The sequence below is a fragment of the Lathamus discolor genome, chromosome 10 (genome assembly GCF_037157495.1).
Source record: "Lathamus discolor isolate bLatDis1 chromosome 10, bLatDis1.hap1, whole genome shotgun sequence".
Taxonomy (NCBI): Eukaryota; Metazoa; Chordata; class Aves; order Psittaciformes; family Psittacidae; genus Lathamus; species Lathamus discolor.
In genome coordinates this window covers 16,252,146-16,269,511 of record NC_088893.1, presented here as the reverse complement: position 1 = coordinate 16,269,511, position 17,366 = coordinate 16,252,146, and the positions used below count along the sequence as shown (strand labels likewise).

Sequence of the window (17,366 nt, the reverse complement as noted above, 5' to 3'; positions counted from 1 at the left end):
GAGGACAGGGGCTAAAGGGCTTGCCGAAGGGACAGGCTGTGGACTGAGAGCCTGGATTACTGTTTGGATAAGGGGAAGGGATCCAGGGCTTACGGGCCAAGTGTTCCTAGAGAGGGAAATACCTCTCCAGAAATCCCACCCTGACCTTTCCCTGCTCTCCTGCACCCCACTGGGGCACACTGGTCTCTCACCCAGGTCAGGGAGGATTTTCCTTGGCACCCAAGACTGGGCCATGTTAGTTTTTGTTTGATCTTTTTTAGACTTAGGGTTGGATGGAAAACAGCAAAAAAACCCTGGAGGGTTCAACATTCATTTTCTTTCAGCTTAGGAACGAAATTAAACCAGTCAAGAAAATCCATTTCCCCCAATTCACCCTAATGACTCTTTCAGCCAGCTTGAGCTGAGGGGGGTTGTTTGGCTCATTTGGGGTTAGTTTTTGATCAAAAAATTCCCAGTCTTTTTTCTCTTATGGAAGCAGGGGGGAATGAGACTGAACTGGTGTTCTCAAGCTTCTTAAACCACCTCTAAAGTACTCAGAGGTCTGGGAGTTAACACATTTCCTTGGTGAGGGTCAGCTTTCAGCGCAGCCGGAACCAGCTGTGACTGCAGCTAGAGACAACAGATTGTGATAGAAATGCCCATGACAGATGGCCCACATAAATATATAAATATATACATGTGTGTGTATTTATATCTGTATGTATACATACCAACCCTTACATTCATCCACCTTTGCAAAACGTTTTGTGGCCCTCAGACAAATGCTGCTGTTTTAAGGGCAAAGTAGTATCATTGCTGCACTGTGGCAGGAAAACAGCTTTCCACCCTGAGAGCTTTATTAGCTAATGTGGAACACAAATCATTTAACTGCTTGCTCGAAATGCAGAAATTAATTACACTGAATTCCACTGAATTCCTAGGAAAAGTATTTGGGTATTTTAACAGCTTTCTAATAAATGGACTGCCAACTGCAAACAGCTGAGCTCCAGAGCGGAGCCCTTGGCTCAAGTGGGAACCTGCCCAGGGCTAACTGCTGACGTGGCTTTTATTCATTGCCTTTTTCCAGGTACGGCTGTCATCCAGGAAGAGGATAAACTCCAACACCTTATAATTATTTCAGCAAAACCAACTTGGAACAATGCATCTGAAATTAAAGGGTACCGGAAAGGTGGGAAGTGGTGAATGTGCTTTCAGTACTTCTTTCTATTGCTCTTCAAGGATAAAATTCTCTCTTCTCTGCAATTCAGATGAAGCAAGAACAAATCTGACAACTCCCAAAGCTACTGGACAGGCCGTGTGTCAGCAGTCATTTTGCTGGGATGTGCAGAACGGACTCTGAACCGTTCTCCCCCCAGGCTTAGCACTGGAGCCAGGCTAGGTGTCCAGAAAACGTTCTATCTATGCCTCAGTCCTCAACTGCACATCAGAGAGCCTCTCACCAGGTCTGGGTTCCAGCAACTGCAGCCCATCAAATGCATTTAAGAATGCAAACCAATAAAAGATAAGAAAAGCTGTGGATGAGATGCTGGGAGTCAGGAGGCTGCAGGGATGCTGTCAGGCAGGGTGGGAGGCACTCCTCATTGCCCCACGCTTCCCTTCCACTCTTGGTTTCATCTGTTTAGAGCATGAAGCCTTTCGGGAAAGCAGCGTGTGTGCAAAGCCATGGAGCACTAAGCAGCTACACTCACGTGGGGCTTTAAAGCACTAGTGAGACATCAACAAGAATAAATTGGCTTAGACAGCAACACTCCCCTCCTCTTCATTGCCACAAGCCATAAAGCAAATGCAACCCAAAACCACAGCAGCACCTTCCCAGACCCAGAAGTCCCCCTGAGCCCCTCGGGAGCTGGCTCAGGCAGAAGGGCTCTGCGGCTGCATGGGAGGTCAGCAGATTCTGACATTTGTTCAAATAAAGGCTCAAATTCATGTGACTGCTGGAGTCTCTTACGGCTCCTGACAGTGTGGAGGGGGTTGCTATGTGCATGTGTGTGTGTCCATGAAATCATGCTGACAAAAAGCCATACAACATGCTTGCGTTGGGCAGGAGGGTGTTTGGTGTGAGCATTCTTCCTCAAGGGGCTGCTGTGCTGCAGCTGGGGAGAGCAAGGGATTGAGACTGAGGAATTTCCGAGATACCTCTGTTCGTCTGTGAAAGAGGAAAGGAATTAGGATATGAAATGAAAGCTGAAGACAGGATTAGGGCAGATGGAAATAAAGGGTGAGCACATTGAGTCGAGTGCCTTATTCCTAAAATCTCCGTTATTTTGAAAGCAAAGTTAATGAAAATTGTTCCTGCTGTAATTCTCTTCAGATCTGTGTTTGATTCCCCCATTAATCATAGCACAGTCCATGGAAGACCTTGTTGGTTTCGAGAAATATGAAGGCAGAGGGATATACGTGCATTAGGAGCACTAAACCGCAAACCTTTACAGGACTTTTCTTGTCGAACCTCAGAACATCTGTTTATTTTATCACGTCCAATTGCCATGGAGATGTGAACACCCTGTGTTATTCACAGGAAGATGACATAGCTATTCTTCTGCAAAACAGAAATTGCTTTTTAAGTATTTCCAATCATAAATCAGGAAAACACCCAAAAATCCACGTTCCACCCATGGCCCAGAATACCACACCCTATTCTGTCCATTTAAGAGACATGCCTATGATAACCTTCAGCTCGATTAGGACATGTCCTGCGCTGAGGACGTCAACAGGGCAGCTTGTCTTCAGACCTCTGCTGCTGCCACAGCCTTTCTCTGAGTAATGAAAGGATTTGCTTGGGCAGCCTGGCTGCAGAAGTGATGCTCATCCTGGCAGAAAGCATTTCTCTGCCTGAATTTCAGATACCAGCTGTTCACAGCAAACACACCAGAGCAACCCACCAGAGCAGGACTCTTCTTGTTCAACCTGTCTGGGAGACAATTAATGGGTTTTAAGGAAGAAGACCATTATGATTGCTCTCTGAGTGGAGAGCCGCTAATGGAACAAAATACATGTGGTTATATAAGCCAGTCTCTAGGCTCTACCCTGCATTAAATCTTCTGACTGATTATTTCAGCAATAATGTCAGAGGCCCTGGGATTTAGCCCCAAAGCGCAGTGAATGAGCAACCCCAGTGCACACCTGCCCATGTGTGGCTGTCCTGTGGTTTCCCTTTCCTTTTTCATCCACCTACCAGCTCTGCTCTGCTGGCAGGAATATCAGTCCTCTGACACCTGTGTGTGCATAAAACACCTACAGGCAGGTGGGCTCTCTCTGCCTTCTCCCCTATTGGATTTGATTTTGGGAATGTGGCTTCTTCAAAATACATGGAAAACTGGCTAAAGATTGCAAGTTCCTCTGCAGAAACCTCACTTATATGGTTTCCTTTCACACCCCACTCTGTTATTGCAGCGTGAGTTCTGTCCTTCTATTTACATTATCTAAAGAAGTGAATGTCCATCTCTAAAACGAGCAAAACTAAGCATCACTTTGTGTGTCATTGAAGAATGAGATTATGTTGACGGAAGTACCACTGGTGATGGCTGCACACACACCAGCCTCTAAGGGAACACCAACACACTGCTTTGAAGTGGCTTTGTGAGCATCAGTGGGGGTGTATCGCTGCTGGGTCCCCTCATCTATTTGGATAATTAGAACTCAGCTGTATCGGGAATTAATTCAACGCCTCCAGCTCTTGCAGCGTTACAAGGACAATTGCCAGGCACAAGGCTTTCCTTTATAAAACATAGCTTTAGTCTCATAATCCCAGCCTGATCATTCACCCTCCAGCTATTTCCCACATTTTATGATCAAACCAGGCTTTCAATTAACTTGTCTTATGGATCAGATGCCACCTGCAGATACAAATACAAACACAAAGAATGGAAGGTTGCTCAGAGGCTAGAAAAAATCTCACACTTTATTACCTGTTTAAATGGAACCAGCTCAATGGAGAATGGAGGCTGTCGCTGAAGGCTCTGGAGGGGGTGATGTTTAGCTTTCTGTGCATTCACCATTTAGCACATCTCCATAAGCGTTGGCACTGCTGACTTCTATAGTACTATGGGACACAAAAGGGATTATCCTATAGACAAGTGACTTGTTTAATGGCCGAAGACTATAAACATGTATGATCATTCATTCTAAAATACTTCAATGAATAACTTCAAATCCTTTTCAGATTATTCTTCTATGGGATCTTAGCAATCATTGCCCTTCGTGTGCTGTTGGTGAGTAAGAGGGAGCTCCACTCTCTTGCACCTTCACACCATTGGGAAATCTAAAATGACTGACTAATATTATCAGTATAAAACTACACATTGCAGAAATTCCAGCTGATATGAAATGCAGCTGACTTATCGTGCTGCAATTTCCACTGGGGGAACCGCACTGAGATACAGTGGGGTTTGCACAGCATTAGCTGTTCCTCTGGCAGACTCGGCTGGGGGCATTGCCAACTGAGCTCATTAGGGCCCTCAGTGGTAGTGCAGGAGGAGAATTGCATAAGTCTATGAGATAACTTGTGTGTTCTTCTGGGAGGGAGAGCAGCAAGAGGTTTCAGAGGATTTCCAACCTGCAATGTTGTATTTTCTATCGGAGTTCAGTCAGCAGCTCACAGATGTTCAAGGTTCTATAGATTACTACTAAATGGCCCGAACATGTCATTCTAAGTGTCTGCATTCTCCTTTGCAAGCTACCTATGCAAAATGTGTATAAGGGACCATGCTTCCAGCAGAAAAAATGTAGGGGGTCTGCAAGTTAAAAAGGGTTGAAACCCATCTCTCTGTGCCTTAACTGCAGTTCACCACCACAGTGCAAAGGACCACATGGATGTGAACCCTTGTCTGCTGCTATGCCAAGTAACCTGCCATGAAAAGATGACTGCAGTCAAATCATAGAATCATAGAATGAGGGATCTGTGCATGAGGGAGAATTCATGTCATTCTCAATGGGATTCTTGAAGTAGAGATAGACCCAAATTAGCCCAGAACTACCTTCATACACAAGGTTTCAAGCTATTTATAATGTAGCTGATCCTTTATTCTTGTAATATTCTGGCACGGTCTGCAGTAATTTCCCTTTAAGACAATTGTGGGGATGATTTTCATGCCTTGTTTGGCTTTCCTTTCCAAGATTCCCAAGAAGCAGCAGAAAAAGAATACAGGCCCTCAGGTGTGATGAGGGTGCCTTCCTGAGCCCTGCACTGCTCCAGCCAGGCTGCTTTTGGCACAGGAGATGGCCAACATGGGACACCTCCAGGGCCACTTAAGGACCTTACACCCATGCATGTCCACAGGGACCTGGGGGAGAGTTTTCTTCATACAAAAAGGGGGGTTGCAGGTGACAGGAGCTGCCTGGCAGCCTCCAAGTGGCACCACTGGGTCCCTGCAGAGCTTTGCTTGGCTTTGTCCTGAGTTTAACCCAGCAAAACTTGGCTTTCTCAGCTCTTAGTTTTGTATACGGGGGGTGGGGTGGGGGGTGGGGGGAGGTTGGTGCCTGTGTGCCCCTGCCCTCCCTTTGTGGGTAAATCCAGATACAACGTGGGGCAGGAAGGTGATGGCTGCCAGATAATCCAGTTACTCCTCTCAGGCTCACCTCCACTTGCTGCTGCTCGCACATGTGAGGTTTGCTCATAAACAGCGTATCCAGGCTCAGCAGTCACAATTACAACCAAATCAGGATCCCGCTGTGCTAAGCAGTGTGTTCTTCTGTAGAGCTGCAAATTTATAAATGATGAGAGCCAGGAGGATGGATAGCACAAAACACAACAATGTTTGTAAAACCTCTAATATTTGTGGGGGTTTTTTTCCCCAAATAAACACTAACTCTGCTTCTTTGGCTTTGTGCTAGATAACCACTCGTCAGTTAAGTAGCACTGCAGCAGAAATAAACATCAAAATGGGGTCTGAGGATAAGGAGCCTTCTGAGTGAAGGGCAGGGGATCGAGATACTAAAGGCAGGAAAGAGACAGAGGAAGGAGCTGCCACGTCGACAGCAAAGGGCTGTATCGCTTTCAGGGCAGGCACAGTGCACGGTAGGAGGAGGTGCAAGACAACGGTGACAGAAGAGGGAGGTCCTGGTTTACAAAAGCCCTGGCAGGTGGGTTCACATGTGCATGAATCAAAACACCTCCAAAGATTTATTAGGAACTCAAGGAAACGCTGTTGGTTGAAAAGCAGGTATTTATCCCCAAATCATCTTACTTTTAAATGAGATGGGGAAAAAAAGGACTTAGGAATTATTATTCAGTAATAAAATGCCTGTAACAGGGTCATAAAATCCACCCAGTTTCCCTACAAAGGCAGCTGTGATAACAAGTTGCTTTTCCTTTCCATTTCTTACAAGAGACTGAATGACCGTAGAGAATCGAGCGATCTGTGCAGTGCTCTGCTGCGTGGCTGGCACAGCCGAGCTGAACTTTTTAAGGCGTGTAATGTCCTCTGTGGGGAGGCTCTGCATTGCTCCACTGTGAGTAGAGCCAAACCACAGGGCACACCAGCCTGGTTCCTGCTGGCAGTGGTTATTGGAAATGAGACTCCAGGATCATCAGGACACTGCATGATATATCACACTGGGCATCTATCCTGTACCACTTTGCAAAAGGCACAGGAAAACTGGTTTCTAAAAGGCAAATAGTTTTATACTATTTCTTTTTTAATTGCTTGTTCTCTGATTCAGCTTCTTCACTGTCTTCCAGAGATGAGCATCCAGGATACTCTCTTACAGATGCTTGCAAGTGAGGAGTTGCCCCTTGGAGTTACAATAGCTATCTTAGGGAACGTTGCCAAAGAGAGACAGCACATTAAAGTGCCCTTTCTAATATTGTTAAGTGCACAAGGACCACCTGTAACGGAGTTATCACCATTTCAATCAATTGAAATGATGCTATAAGGGCAGCTATCGATTAGAGGGAAGAAACAGATTTAAATGAACAAAAGAAAAAACAGTGATGACTTTGAGCTGGTGTTCAGTGTGGGTCTTTGTTCAAACCAGACCTCTTCCACTCCTGGGTGCACCCAACCCTCCTCCTATTTTCTGGGTGCAGTTGTGCCTACTGAAGCTCTTTACCCCACAGTTGGTAGCTGGATTAGAGTACCTGTGCTGATACAGAAGCCTTCTGATGAATTCTGTGGTCTGGGTTAAGAAGCAGGCAAAAATCACAATTGCTTAATTCCCTCTAATGTTCTCAAATCTACTTTCTGTATATCACTAAGTTACATATGAGGCAACCGATCAGTTCAGACTGTGAAAGGCTGGGATTTGTGTGTTCAGCTGTTACTTGTGATGTAGGAAGAAAAACATTTTGCATCAATTCAGCCACCTCTGTGAGCAAAAGACACTATGTGATCAGACACTATGGAACGGGCAGAACTTGTATTAAAAATCTGAGGATTAGGTCATTTCTTATACAACCCTTTTTACCCTTGAAAAATATGAAGCAATCCTTTTAATCACTAATCTTTCAGAAAATAACCCAAACAAATACAAGTAAATCTTTTACATCTGCCTACACTGGTAATCAGAGCTAAAACCAGAAATGCCTTTAAATCACTACTTGGTTACATGAAACATCACTTTTCCTGTGCATTGAGGTACTGCAGCTGCAAAACAAAGGTCTTTTATGGACAAGCTACAGGCCCTTGAAAATACTGTCAAACGTTTCTCCTGCCAAATAAGAACAGTTTTATACCACATAACAGTGTCATGTACCCAACACACCCTATGACGCATGAAGCAATACTGCGTCACTTGCAAAGTTACTGGAGGCAATGCTTGAAGAAGTAATTTCTTCTAAATATGCTTTTTTACCCCACATTATCTGCTTTTATATCTGACCTGAAGAGGTGGTCTGACAAATCTCATTTGCTTTCAGCCAGTCCAGCACGAAGGAGTTTCTTTTATAGAAGCACTTCAGTGTTTCCATGAAATGGCTTTTTTTTCTTTCCTAGAGGCCTTTATAACCATGCAAAGCACTCCATCACCTAATTTTAAATACACCAGCAGTTTCAGTGAGACCAATGAAATTATTCACATTCATTGCATAAGCACCAAAATGCTTTGTAGGGCCATGATGAGCAGCTACAAAGTAAGTATGAAGCAGACCCTTTGATCTGAAACTACACATCCTTACACTTGGAAAAAAGCAGGATTGAGGCTGAAGTCTGGTTTTCAGTGATAACTGACAGAATTCCTGAAATCTCCCATCAAATAAAAAGGTATTTTTGCAGCTTGACTTTATTACTGCTGGGGTCTGGAGCACATCTCCCCTCTGCATTCCTGCATGCTAATTGCCTCCACTCCCCCTTGCATCTTCAGCCAGGGCTGCTCTCTCCATTGCTTCCAACCGTTTCATGGTGTTGAGCCAGAAGGTTACTTCACCTGCTGTGTTGTGTTCTGATTTTCTTCATTCAGTTCAGAATTGGTGACATGAGGTTTGCAGCAGGTCCAGTGTGTTCCTTTGGGCTGTACAAACCCCCAGGGATGTACACTAGAAGAACGCATGGAATACAATCCCTTGAACCATTCTGACCTCCACAAGCATCACCTCAGCACCACAAAGATATAAGTAAAAGCTATTTAATATGAGAAAAACAAAGGCATGGCCTGAATCTCTTTGGGCAAATCTTCAGCTGAGAAGGCTCTTTTCTAAGAAAACAAGACTTGCAGGATCTGGCTTCTGTGGAGTAAATGGCAATGGAATCCTTTCATAGAAAGGAAAACATTTTCCTTCTGGCTGGAGCATACTAACCCCACAAACCTATAATGGAAGCCTTAAGTACATTTTCAGTTTTCCCTTGTTCAGATCCACTTGGGAACACATCAGATTTACTGTTTCCTTGGAGTTAAACATTTTTCAGATGAAACCTTCAGACATCAAAGGTCAGTTGATGGATTCTTATCAGGTTTACTGGAGTTTTCCACGGGAATCTCCCAGCAGGGTACTGTATCTCCACCATATAGGGTGGAGTTGCTCTGATTACTAATGTTCTCCTTAGCCCCCATCTATATCTAACAGCAGACACTGTGAGATACCGGCTGCCTTGGCCAACAGCCAGAGAACTGAACCTGTGACATCCATAGCAAAAAAGCCAGAGCCGTGGGAGCCAGAGCTGATGTACAGCTTTGCTAAGCTAGTGAAGCAGACAGCCTTTAACCTGCTCACCCATCAATAATGATATAAGCACCGTGTTCCTAGCCAAAATTAAGTGAAGCATCCCTTCACTCCCTAGGCATGCACACTTTCTCACTTTGGCTAGAAAACAATGTCAAATGGCAGTCAAGGGACATGTTTAAGTATCGTACCATGTGAACAACCACCAAGGGGAGTTGAATGGCAGAGCTTCCCAAATGAGAGAAAAACACATGATCTCAGCTGAACTTTCAGACTGAAGTCCCTGAAAGAAGCTCTGTGACTTGTATCTGAGCAATTTTATTTTTTTCTTAAAGACACAGCTTAGAAGCAAAGTTAAAATCATTTACACCACCAAGAAAGATTGTCCCAGTCCCACCTTAACGGTAGTGGTTATTCACAACCCAGGTTCTTCTGCTACGAGCCATAAAAGACACCTTACAAGAGAATGAGTTTGTTTAGTAGACCATAGTCCAGCCCCCCATGCCATCAGCCTCAAGGATGAGAAGATGGAGGGGACATTCATGTTTTAGATCCTGTTTACAGATCTGGGCACCGTCCTGCATATCCACATCCTTTCTACAATTAATAGCATGTTCCCTGTGGTACTGAAATTAATAAGAGCTGAGCAGCCTGTCGGGGACATCTCTAATAGCGTGAGCCATCTGCACGCCTACAACGGGTGGTTCCTCACACGTCACGGCAGTGAAGGTTACTGGCAGGACACCCAGTCTACGTTAGGACTTGTTCCCAAAGCTTCCCTATCATCAGGTCCTGAAGGGAATTCTACTTACAAACACTGATATTTCTTCAAGCACCACCCTTCAGAAGCAGCATGTTGCAATTACACGTCAGAACCTGGCTGAGTTTGACCAGTAACTTCACATCAGATACTTCTACATTCACTTTCTTAAGAACAAATAAGTAATCATTGGCAATCCCCCTTCTCCTCCACTTAAACTGTGTCCTTCATAGGATGGTTTACTAGCTAGTCAGTATTTTTTCTGTAAGCTTTACAAAAAGTAATTTAGAATCTTGTAACCTCATTGAGGAACCGTTCCTGCTATTAACATTTACCCTGTGATTTATCAACTGACTGGGACACAAAATGAATATATCCACTTTTCTGGAATAACTGGGGTTTGGCTCAACTACAACCCTGAAAAAAAGACTGCAGTGATAATGCATCTTCTAGGTTATCCAGATGAGAACTAATGAGGTTTTACTGGTAAAAGTTCAATCAAAGAAGGTGATATTGCCACATACTGTAATAAGCACCTGAGACAGCTTTGCACTGAAAAACAGACATTGTGACTGCAGTGCACTGAGAACTAATTTAAACTACATGGAACAAACTTCTGGAAGATGTAGAGGTGTGGCCAGCTCCTTGGAGAGCTGTTACTTGTTCTACATTGAAGTTGGGAACAGGATCCCAGCCTGCTGCTGCAGAAGCAAGGTTCTGGTTTGTCAGAATCGAGACATAAAACCTCAAACACAGTTTAATTACTGCAGGCTTATAGTTCAGTCCTGAAAAAAACCTAAACAATTTAGAATAAGCAGAGCCAAGTTGGATCACATACTCCTGTGACAGCATCCATTTCCTATCGTGGAAAATGCTGTCATTTCTGCTCTCACAACTATAAATATATATAAATAGATTAGATTTAAATCTATCTACAACCAGCTACACCTGAAAACACATGCCATATAGGATGGTTAAGCCTCCCCGCACACGTCAGCTGTGCTCTGGCCCAGGTCTGAGGAGAAAAGAACTCAGTCATTATCCCAGTGTCCCAACTGCAGATGTTGTTGTCCAGACGTGGGCGCTTTTAAGGGCAGTCTGAAAGCAATTATAAACCCAGTCAAATGAGAAACCTGAGGTTAGATCACCTTAATTTCATTTAAGACGTTTCATTGAAGCTCTGCTTTTCAGGCCACAGCAGACTGTCATAACATGTAAGTTAATTATGAAGTCTAGTTATTAAAAAAATAAAACAAGTTCGCTCCTTTATTGGAGCTGAAATAAGTGAGCAGTAATCAAAGTGTCTACTAAATAGGTTGTGGGATGAATGTATTCTTGACATATGGAGTAAGTGGGCTGAATGCTTCAAAACCACATCTGCTTCTTTGTCCATGCAGACGTTCTCACCAAGGCAATTAAAGCACCATCTTAACACAGATTTACAGGAATATGCGTCCCAAATAGCCTACACTGCTCCTGTTGATGCACAGCTTGTAGGGAAGAAGGCTCTGTCCATTTTATCTGCCATCTGGAGGGCCGACTCAACCAAGTGGCCAGACTGTTTGAAACAGTGCCCTGGCTAGCATCACACCTCTAGGATGAATTCTGGGCTGGAAGGGGCTGTTTCCTTCCAGCAGCGCTGCTAGCTGGTGCAACCAGTTTAATTTGGTTTTCCATGCAGGAGCACAGTCTGAGCTCGCTGCTGTTCCCAGCCCCAGTGCTCTGCTGGCTCAGCACTACCTGCATGTTTCTGCAGCAAAATTATCCCACACGGCATTATAGAGTCAAGCCAAGACAAGCACTTTTGGTAACAGCAAAGGAGCTCACAGTGGAAAAGTGTCTCTAGAAATGCCAGAGAGGAAGGGAGGAGCTTTAGCTTTCGTGGAAAACCAGGAAAACTTGGGAGCAAGCCAGGTGCTCATCCTCCTTGCAAGCAGCCTTTCCGACTCCTACCCCTTTTTATCACATAAGATGAAGCTTTGCAAAGCCTAATTCTTTATAAAAACTAAAAAGTGATGGAATGAACATGTGCTACCACCTGCTGTCCATTATTTGCAAGAGCAGCCTCTTCAGCATGGTCTGGCACTGGACGGTCTCTCCACAGCTCGGGCAGCACTGCAGACTGATGTCCCACTCAGGCGCCAGCACATCAGGAGTAGCTTCAATCTGTGCAGAAGCCACGCTAAAGAGAAGGGTTGAGTTGTTGTTGAATTATGTTCCATAAAGAGCAACATCAAGGAGAGAATTAGGAGATGAGGTTAAAGGGAATGTCAGAGAGGTGCCCAGGAAGGAGCAGCTTCATGAGAAAGTCAGATCCATGGATGAACGTGGAGGTACCATGATGGAGAAACAGCAACAGCCACAGCCTGGGCACTCTCCTGGGGTCCATCATCACCCACTGGCACATCACTGACAGGCTGCTGCTGTTATAAACAGCCACCATGGCAAAAACCAGCAAAAGATTCACTGAATAACTATGGGTTTAAATAGACAAATTTCTGTACAAGTCACTTCACTTCCACACATCCCACCAGGTCATCGACTCCGAACTAACAACACAAGATCTGAAGCAGTAAATCACCTAAGGCTGGCAAGATTAATTGCCTTGAGCTCACAAATACAAAGAATGTATTTAATGGCTTTCTGTTGCTGTGGAGAGCAAACAGTGTGCCTGGCACAGGAGGCAGCAAAAGTCCAGGCTCTTCCTGTGTTAATGTATTACCCTTAATTATTTGTAAAATAAAATGGAGACCAGTGGAGTCAAGGTACTCACCATTCGCTGCAGCCAAAAGACTCCCAGGGATTGTTACCTTCCCAAAGTCTTAATTAACAGGGAATTAAAGGAGAAAAAAGATCTGGTTCTGATTGTTGTAACCAGAACCACACATGTCCTGAACCCATGGCTACACATAAGATCTTAGAGGAGAAAAAGAACGGAAAAGACTTATGGACACATCAAAAATCTACTTTAAACCTTCTCAGTCTGTGCAGAGGCTTCCGTGTTCGTGTTTACAAGGGCCCTGAGCATCAAAGTTACTCATTTCAAAGTCTTTACATCTGCTTCTTTTGCAGTGTCACTGGCACCACTGCCCCACAGCACCTCTCACCCAACACCCTGAGAACACCTCCATACCTAATTAATCAAGCACATTGTTTTACAAAGGTTAAATTAACTCATCCCTCCCATACAGTGTTGCATGGTTGAGGAGCAAGCTTCAAACACCAGCTCAGTGCAGAGCATGTCACAGATTTGTCTTGGACAGTTGATGTGCTCAGCTGTGCTGGCAGAGATCACACACTGAACATTTATGGCCAGGAAATTGGGAAGTATGTTACCTTTTCAAGGAAATAAAGTGTGACTGAAGTTAATTAATAAATTACTGAGATTAATATTTTGATCAAGTGCAACATAAAGTTTGATTGCAGCAAAGACTTCATCAGGAACTTCCCAGGCTTTTGTAAGCCTGTCACAGTTTGCTCTGAAAGCAAACTTCCACTGTGCTGGTTTGGAAGCAGTCATTTCTATAAGCAATTTTACCCCAATTTTATCTGAAATAATTTCTGTTCAGCCAACGTGCTGGAGCAGTAACTACCGGGGAATAGAAAGGCCAAGCCAGCATCTATGTGAAGTAGAAAGGCAAAAGGTATTCAGAGAAAAAGCAAAAAGGGGAATAAGCTGATGGCAATCCAGGCTTCCCAAATATTTCAAGTGCTCTTCCCTTACTATCTGCCATAAAGAGAAGAAAGAAACAATCTATGGGGAAATAAAAATGAGCAAAGGAAGAAAATCTCATGTGTGCTAAACCCATTTTATTCAAAGCCCTGATGGCATTTCTCTGCCACAGCACTCCACATCTACCCATAGGCTTGAGCCAGCGAGCGGATGCTGGGTTACTTCACTCGCATAGCATGAACTTGTACTCCTTGCTATTCTCAATCTGTCACATTCAACAATCACATGCAAAAATGACTCAGGCTGCCAGTTGTCTCAGTGTTGTGCTTGTTGAGCATTTGCCAGTTCCTCAGGAGCAGGCTTGATATTGAGAGCCACACTTTAGGACACGTGATTTAGCCTGAGGCTGCTGCATTAGGCTCAAAGATTTCGAATTTTGTCTGACAACTTTTCGTTCTCCTTTTTTAATCTCACAGCCCAACAATTCTGGACACAGAGAAAACAAGAGTGGGTCAGGTGGTGGCTCGTTCAACCTGGCATTTTGCCCTCCTGAAGGCATTTATTTTAAGCGTCTAGTATTTCGGAAGGAGTGGAAAACCCCTTACTGCACCACACCAACCACCAGCTGTAAACGCTGGACAAATTTGCTCCCTGTCACCTGCAGTGATCACCTGAGAAGCAGGCAAGGATTTCCATCATTCTCTGAGCAAATGCCATTCTGTGGGGCAGCCTTTTAGCCACTGCAGCTCTAGACACTGAGTCACCCTCTCCCCTTTGCAGCAGTGAATACCCTGCGTTTGTTCAGCTCACTGAGGTCTCCTGGTGCTTGGAAACAAACCTCTTCCAGTTTCATAATCTCAGCTGCAATGCCTGCCTTCAAAGCCTCAAAAAGGAATTACAGCCCCAAGGATGTGTAGTTGTAGCCTCCACTAACTATAGGGGCAGCTTACGGTGAGCAGCTCACACACATATTTCCCTGTACTTATTTAAGTGAATCCTACTGCTAGAGCAATGGAACCAGCTCTGCAGAACAGAAGTGATCTAAGATATAGCTCCATGAGAAGCTGCAGAGATTTAGTACTTAATCATTTTGGCTGTGTTGGGGTTTCACCCAATATTTTGTTGTGTCCCCCCTCTGCAAACCTAATGTCCCAAGGGAAGTATTTTGTCAATGCAGATAATACAGAAACATCCACACTTAACTACTAGATTAATTTATCCAGACATTTTGTATTTTTTTGTAACTACCAATGGAAAAAAATAATATTAGTGCCTATAATAGCCTCATAATTAAAGTGTCCTTTATAAATTCAGTGGAGGTTTTATTTCCCCATTAGAGACTGTTCTCAGCCAAAACTCTTCAGATGAATATTCATTCAGCAATGAGGACATTTAACATATAGGAAATGTATAACAGATAGCAAAAGGAAGACTATTTGTAACTGTAATTGGAAATTGCATGAAGTCACTGTTCTATAAGTCAATTTGGGCCTAAGGTTTGATGCAAGAAATAAGAAAATTGAAGAGATTAATTCTAAAATCTTCACACAACCATTCTATTGTTATTCAAAGTTATTAAACTGAGTTATTCATTTACAAAAAGTACACAATAAGTCACTCATTCCATCTCTCAAATATCAAAAGTAAGGTCATGGGAATGATAAACAAAGTTTGCAACATCTTCTAATAATGTAGCAAATGGACTTTATATTCAGAAAGGCCCCATAACTTCTCCCAGTTGCATAGATAGCTGTCTGAAAGCATACGGTTTGTGTAAAGACTGCATATACCATATGCACATATCACTTCACTTGCCACTGAAACAGTTGTGTCATGGGTGGAATGTGGCAACTCTACCCACACACAGTAATGTGATACAACAGATGAAGATAGTGGAAAGCCGTGAAACTGCATGGAGAAATTTAAGTAGATTGAGTCCATCTCTACTTCAATAGGAATTAGATCAGGCCTCAAATGAGAATTTATGCATGACAGCTGGATTAACATATGTATTTCCTGAAAGACAGTACCTTTATAAACTGAAGAGTTCCCTAGTGTCACACTGGAGCATTTGCTCATTTTTTATTAAGAGAGAAACCATCATTTTGTAATTCATGGTAATTTCCTCCAGGACATAGGTCTCCTTCATTATCGCTTTTGAGTCCTGATCCTACTTAATTTGCAAGGTATGAGACTACAGCGGGGACAGCTTAGTGTACATTTGAGTTATAGTACCCATATATCCTGGTTCATGAGCAGGAAACAGTGCAAGCATGAGAAGACCCAATTAAGTTAAAAGTTCAGCAGTCTTCATCAGGCATCAAATGATTATAGTGTCACTGCACGTTCTTACACAAGAAAAACCACACACCCTCTTTTTTATTAAAGCCATGCCCAACTGACAGTACCTTGCCTGTCTGATCCACAGTGCGGAATCCTGGCACTCCTGAAGGCTGGAGCTTCCGAGCAGTTGTACCAAAGTAAATCAGACATGCAGTGCCACGGCAGGGGGAAGCTTTACAATTCAGGAGCACAGATGGGATCAGCTTGCAAGTAAATATGTTTCTGTTGCTGGAGAAGCAAGACTGAATAAAGATGGGGAAATAAGATGCTGACAGAAGAAGGGAAAACACCCGCCAAAATGGGTACAAAGAAGACACTTTAGAAAGGACCAAAAAGATGGCTGGGTAGCTTGAGCAGCTAGCTTTCCACTAATGTGAATCCTTCCATCTTACATCAATAATGCCATTATTTGGCATTTATCCTCTCAGTTGTAACTCCATAACTGGGCACTCAAGTATTTCATAGCAATTTTCACTATTCACTCACATGCATAAAAGCTTGTGCCATGAAAGGCAAAGCTTTGTAAGCTCCTTTTGCAGTGCTTTGAATGCAACCAAGAGCTCTGCCCATGTAATGAAAGCACACAGGTTGTACCTTCTACTTTTTCTTTCGTATCATTAACTTAGTTTTAATATGAAAAGATGGTCATCTTATTGGAGAAAGGTCACCAAGAGTTGGAGAGGTGATTTACAGATAAAAATGTGTAAGAATCAACCTAAAAAATAACAATGAGGAAAACCACATCACGGTTCATGAGCCCAGCTTCTTAATAGCGTTCAGATTTTAATATTTGATTAGGACAAGTAAGAATTATGGGCTTCTTAGATCTGTTACTTCACTACTACAGTATAGCACAAATGCACACACATTAATGACTAAATGCCCTATAGACCTGTAAGCTTAAGGTAGAGAACGGGATTCAGTACATATTTTAAACTGTTACCATCCTGATAACAGATCAAACATCTAAATAATTTTAACAGCCATTTAAACATGGCACACAAGCACTTCAGGTGGTGGCAGAGTTGAACAATAGCATCCAGAACTGGCAAAAAGGAGTTAGAAATTCTTCTCTCACCATGGAAGTCTTCATACTAAATGCAAATATTTCCAGAAAGAAAGCTTTTGATCATATTCGACTTTTTAAGTACTTTGACCATTTTTGTGTAACAATGCATATTAAAGTAACACTAAGGCTGCAAAGCCCTTACCTACAAATTGTGCCATCCCAGGATTAAAATTCCTTAATTCAGCTCTGTTGTGGATATGCATAAGGGGAGTTTTCAATTATCTTTTTACATGCAAGTCTTCTGGAAACCACTGAACTCCACTCCATGCAGAGGAAAGCAGGAATATTAATTGCCTCAATGCTTTTTGATGGGGCTTTCACTGTAGTTTTAATGCTCAATAAACATCAAAGATTTATCGTTACTATCTAACTGTGACAGAAGATGCTCTTACATTCGCTCAGTAGATGGAGAACAGCCCATAAAACT

At 43.3% G+C, this 17,366-nt stretch overlaps 1 long non-coding RNA gene across 2 annotated transcripts; it reads right to left on the bottom strand.

Moving 5' to 3' along the window:
- Positions 1 to 2,461: 2,461 nt before the first annotated feature.
- On the bottom strand, positions 2,462 to 12,032 carry LOC136020181 (uncharacterized). 2 transcript variants are annotated; one of them, XR_010615235.1, is made up of 3 exons: positions 11,893 to 12,032; positions 3,909 to 4,042; positions 2,462 to 2,539 (listed from the first exon to the last, which is right to left on the bottom strand). It is a non-coding gene; the product is annotated as an uncharacterized LOC136020181 (long non-coding RNA). The 2 variants fall into 2 exon arrangements; XR_010615234.1 differs by lacking the exon at positions 11,893 to 12,032 and adding an exon at positions 5,578 to 5,663.
- Between the last annotated feature and the right edge of the window lie 5,334 nt (positions 12,033 to 17,366).